This window comes from Strongylocentrotus purpuratus, unplaced genomic scaffold (assembly GCF_000002235.5).
Source record: "Strongylocentrotus purpuratus isolate Spur 01 unplaced genomic scaffold, Spur_5.0 spur5_scaffold_15, whole genome shotgun sequence".
Taxonomy (NCBI): Eukaryota; Metazoa; Echinodermata; class Echinoidea; order Camarodonta; family Strongylocentrotidae; genus Strongylocentrotus; species Strongylocentrotus purpuratus.
The window spans coordinates 9244188-9250449 of NW_022145600.1; positions in this window are offsets into that span (position 1 = coordinate 9244188).

Here is a 6262-nt window from a genome sequence, read left to right on the forward strand (position 1 = left end):
TGTGTGTAGTACTTTTCATTGATACATACATGCAACTGAGAGATCGATGATACATGCTCAGTTCTTTTCTCAGTGATGTTCATTTGCTCATTCCATTTTCGGAATTACGAGACTTCGTAATGCATAAAATGTTCGGAAAAATTATTATTATTTTCAGAACTATGACCCCCCCCCCCCCCCCCCCTCGGTAGGAGAGGTTTGTATTCGGGAATAATTAACTTACGGAACCTCCGCAAAAACGAGCAACCCCCGTTGTCTTTAACTTTTCCTTTTTAATAGATTCACTCGACTTTCATTCTGTTGTTTTCATCGTTTGATAATCATAATATAATTCTCTTCTATCTCATTTTGTTTTGAAATGATTTGTACAGTTTCGTTTTATTGCGGTTCTGTTTTTATTGATATGTTCCAGTTATATTTGGTTGCTTTTCAACGGTTATTAAACTTAATTATATCTGCTCTCCTTCTACTCTGGCAAATTTGTGGTAAAAAACTTCCCGACCCCAAAAATGGCCAGTATTCCAGAAGTGTTACACATCAGGAAAATGTTCTAAAATCTAAAAAAATCGGACCCCCGAACAGGAATGATTTTCAAAAAGCGTCCAAGATGGCCGCCAATACTTAAAAAGGAGCCACCAATCGTGATAAACTCCTCAAAAAAAAAGTTCTGCAATTCATATTCGAGCGTTGATATCTCCATTGTTAGTATATAATCATCCTTGACGTTGGTATTAAACTGAAAAGCCACCTTTTTTACCTTTACAATAATGCCCCATTTATAATGAATATGTTATCATGGACTGTGGCAGTCACGGTACTCATGAATATGGGGTCAAGTCGAAAGTGATGTGCTGCAAAAGGCATAGTTATTCCTTCGAAACACAATCCACCCTCTGAACAAATGAAGAATTCATCATCTAGACAAGTATTTGGAGGGCGTGACTATCACCTCGGCGATAATAGTTTGAACCATTACCCTCGTAGTCGGTTAATATTTGCTTACTACATCCTTGAGGTATATTTTGTCACTAGGAATGTCTATCTCTGTCCATTGATGTGAGTGCATAGAGGTCACAGGTCGGAATTCTCTTATTAAACGTCCTAATTTCATAGTTTTCAAAGGCAGTTGCTTGGGAATTTGACTTACTCCTGTGTGTCTAATTATTTGCTCTAATGCTCTTTGTTCTTCAAGACATTCATGGACTGATCACATGTTTTTGTATGCCTGAAAGTATCAAGGATGCTCATTTGTACAAGCCAATGGCTGTGCTATGCTTTGGAGCAGATCAAATATGAAATGAATGATGCTTTTTTAATCATGGTCATTGTTTAGTTTAACTTGCTAAAGTACGTGACACCGAATTGCCAAATATCTTAGACTTGCCATAATATCACGTCAAATAATGCAATGGGTGTGTCTTATTCACATGCAGCCCTTTTACAAGCATATTATCATGAATATATGCGTGTGAGATGTAACTCTAAATTCTTCATGACAATCTTGATACAAGAAAAAAATTATTACTAATCGATTTCATCAACTCATTTATGTTCAAAGATTTATATCATATCAAAAAAATTATTTACAAGTATATGTCTTTGATCGTGTATAACCTTAAAAATGTATGTAACTTAGCATTAGTCTCACAACAGTGTACAGTGTGATTGTTTACAATTTTGAGACCAGCTCGTAAGATGATAAAATCAGTGTAATGTTATAATTCTACTTCCACCGTGTACTTATAAAATGATACAAGCGAAAAATACTTCGTTTTAGCTTTTTAAGTTAAAGATTTACAATTTTCATTGAAAATGAGTTTTTTCCTTATCTCAAGACAACATTTTTACTCTGATACTTGCAGTGTGTTTAATATGTACTTATAAAAGGGTATGGGTGTACTGTGTTAATGTGTAAGATTCACAGACAGACATTTTCCTTATCTCAAGACAACATTTTTACTCTGATACTTGCAGTGTGTTTAATATGTACTTATAAAAAGGGTATGGGTGTACTGTGTTAATGTGTAAGATTCACAGACATAACAATTGTACCCATTGGACTGTCGATGTTTATGTTAAAGAGAGGAAATACTTAAGTTTTATTTGCTTTCAACAGTCTACCAGATGTGCTTTTGGTTATATTGTTATCATTTTTTAACAAAACCTTTTTATCAATGATTAAGTGAATTTTTATTAATGCTTGCAAATTATTTATTTTCTTGTATACCATACAGTGCGTCCCAGAAAAACGAAACCGAGAATTATCGATGTTTTATCATAATTATCAATTATAATTAATACATGACACATATTTGTAAAGCTTAGATCCTCCTATTTCACTTGATGCAACTCATATAATGCATATTTCTCGCATGAGTGATTAAAATTATGATTTAGTTATTATAAAACATCGATAATTCTCAGTTTCGTTTTTTCTGTGACACACTGCCTTCATATTTCATATATATAGCTTCTTATTATTGGGTAATAAGCGTGTCATTTGACAATTTATTCTTCTTCTTTTTAAGTGATTTGTAATCATTATCTCAGTTGAGGTTCATAAACCGCAACCAAAAACCCACCTGCCATAATAATTGAAAAGCCTGTTTAATCCCCGTTACAAACAATACTAATCATATGGGGCCAAGTCAAAAGTGAAATGTTGCAAAATGCATTGTTATTCCTTCAAAACACAATCCATCCTCTGTAAACATGAAGAATACACTATTACCAATAAAAATTCATTTTACCACAGAATTGCTAGGATTAAAATAGAAAAAAAATAACAGAATATAAGCTAAGCATAAGACTATCCGCTAAAAAAAACCCAGAACCTCAACAACGGAGGGAATCCTATCAAAACTAAATAATCGGTCAATATATCATGATATTCACTGGTATGCTGTAAATTAAAGGGATAGACAACCTTAAATCCAAAACTCTTCTTAAGATGGCAGCCATTTTGCAATCCAAGATGGCCGCCGGAAAGAATATCCATGTCACAAGTGTAATTTTCGGTATTTATCCGTGCATTTCGGGGATCGACAAATCCATTCATTTCACTTATATTCTGTTTTGACTTTCAACGTTTGAGGGTCCTATGATATTTAGTTGGCAATTTAGTTAGCAAACTTACATTTTGTGAAGTATCATCAAATACATTTTAAAACAAATTTATATTGTTTTGTAGAAGTTTGGTTTCTAGTCAATATGCTTCTTTTGCGTTTTTGTTTTGTTAACAATGATAGCGAAATCATTTTTGTCGGGTGTATATATGTTCAATTTTTTTAAATTTTAGTTGCCTTATTTCTCTTGAGGTTTTGTTTGAATTGTTTCCATTCAGCATGCTTCTATTAAGTTTTCGTTGTTACTGCTGTTGGTTTGCTTTGAATTTAAATAAAAATCCTATATCCCCAATGTAAGGATTTTGATCAATAAATTACTTGAATTAGAATTATAATTTGAGTTTTACACGGAGATTTGATATTCATAAAGGCCTTAATGAGTAGTTATTATAGATTATTAAGGGATTGCAACCACTTAAACACATGACACTGACTTAATAAGTTCTCTCTCTTTCTCAATCACACACATACGCGCGCACGCACGCATGATCACACATACTCCCACACACTCATATTATATATTTGTCTATATCTGTTACCCTCATTTAAATTGATAACAATTATTATTATGAAAATGAGTATGATGATAATAATAATAATAATAATAATAATAATAATAATAATAATAATAATAACTAGACTTTAATTCGTCACTTTGACGAATTAGGTGATACGTATGCTAATGGTTTACATAATAAAGAATGCATTACACGATATCATATTATTTCATGAAATGCTTCATCCATTAAGATCTATCCATATGTCAAGTTTAAATTGTGTCCCCTTGATCATTATGGATCTAGGGAAGATAGATTGAAAAAATATGACCATTGACCCTGCGCAGTAACCAGTTACACCTTTGACTCTAATTTACATCATGAAGATAACATTTTGACGATTTTATCTTATTCAAAGAAATGAAAATGTAATTGATAAATGATTATCATCATTATGATAATGATGATCATGATGATCATGATGAAGATCATAATCATGAGCGGGATCCTGACATCTTATTGACAAAATGAGGGGTAATTTAGATAGCACATAGTCTTAGCTACAGCATACTCAAAAATCAACAAAATCCAAGCAGAAATAACGGCGATATTGCTCGCAAAAGACAGGAATGTAGAATCCAGATTTGAGAAAAAATTATGTCCCACAGGGATGGATTAAGTGAAAATAGGGAAACAATAAAGTAAATAGGGTTGTTTATTACATTATTTGCGATTCTACGTGTTCGAATAATTAAAGGAGATGGTACAGTGAAAGGTCAACAAGAAAAAAAAAGTTCAGAATTTTTTTGGGGGAGACACCCGGACTCGAACCCGGGATCTCAAGGTCGGAAGTCAAGTGCGTTACCGATTTACCAAAACATTTCCCATAGCGATTACACGTAAACGAAAATGGAATTCTAAAATCCCACTTTGCAAGTAAAATATGAGCATGATCCCGGCATATGATCGAAAAATGAAGTACACATTGGAGATAGCTCATTGTCTCAGCTACAACATACTCGAAGCTCACCGAAAAAAAAGTCAAAACAACGGAGATGTTGCTCGCGAAAGACGGAAATGTAGAATGCAGTTTTGAGAAATAGTCATGTCCCATAGACAATACACGCAAAATGTGAAAAATTGACATGCCTCCTTTAATTGCAAAAATACGCCATGATACCTTTGTCAAACAGGAAAATTATGTACACTATATTTGTAGGAAATTATCTCAGCTACAACATATCAAAATTTTGAAGAAAAACAATCGATATTTTCAGAGATACAATCAATTTTCCAAAAATATGCAAACGTCATAATATGCAAATTTAAATTTTGAGTTCGGAGGCCATTATGATGACATCATGAGTTAATTGAGGATCAAATGAGACATGAAATCATATCTCCAACTCATGATTTATCAACATATGAAAACATATTGGGAGTTCATATCTATTCTGAAGAGTTACAATGAATTTTGTATAGGTATGTTTTTGCCCATATATTGTGGATAAAGATAATGCAGATCCGCGCGCGCTGTCAACTTTGACGGACGCTCATTGCGTTATTAAAAGGTGAACAAATTATCAAAATGCTTGGAAAAATGTGCCAAATACGCTGAAATAGAAAATTTGGCAATTCTATGTTACAAAATGCTAGTGCGCACAAAAAACGCGCGCGCATGCGCGTGTGCATGATTTTTTGTCAAATGCTCCATATGGCCTGAAACGTATGCAAAAAAAATTTGAGATGATTTAGAGCATTTTTATTTTTTGCGCGCGCGTAAACGCGCGGACGAACGCGCCCGCGCGCATTTGCGCACGTTTATTGACCTGAAATTGACCGGACGAATATTGATCTTATTCATGATAAATATGAATGAAAAATTACTTTCCGTTATGAAGATATGATCATAAGTTGATTTTCACAAAATGGCGCCTAGATGACGTCATAATGACTTTGAGTCTTTGAAAAGTCAAGCAGTTCTAAGTTAGACTAAGATCTATCATCATGGCAAGTTTCATGATAATGGCTTTATTCAGTCTTGAGATATCCTGCGAACAAATTCGAGGAAGAATAATAATAAATAAATAAATAAATAAATAAATAATAAAAATCTTGACGAAATCAAAAGGTGATACGTCTACGTACGTATCACCTAATAATATATCATCTTTCTTAGTAAATATACCGACAAATCTCTCTCATACGTTAGGTTACTTGTTCTGTTCTCCCATTCTTTTCTACGCTTCTATTTAATCCTTTTCTTCACTTTCATTGTGAACAGAGTTTCAATTAATCTTGGGGTTATCTTGATTATAAAGGAAATTTATTTCATTCAATTGAATCGTATTGAAGTAAATCGAAGTAAATACATAACTGAATTGTGTTATGGGAATAGCCATAAAAATAGGCACACAATTTGTAAATCTCTTGTAACTTGCACTATGTAAATTATAGATTTCTTAAATAGACTTAAAATTAGTTTTTATTTCTAATGCAGGACCTTACAGGACCTTACATTTGCCACACTCAACCCAGGTGATGTAAATGGGTACCTGGCAGGAATTAATTCCTTGAAATGCTAGTGCGCCGCAGTGGCTGCCTTGCTAAAGCCAGGGTAATAATCGGGGCAGCGCCAGG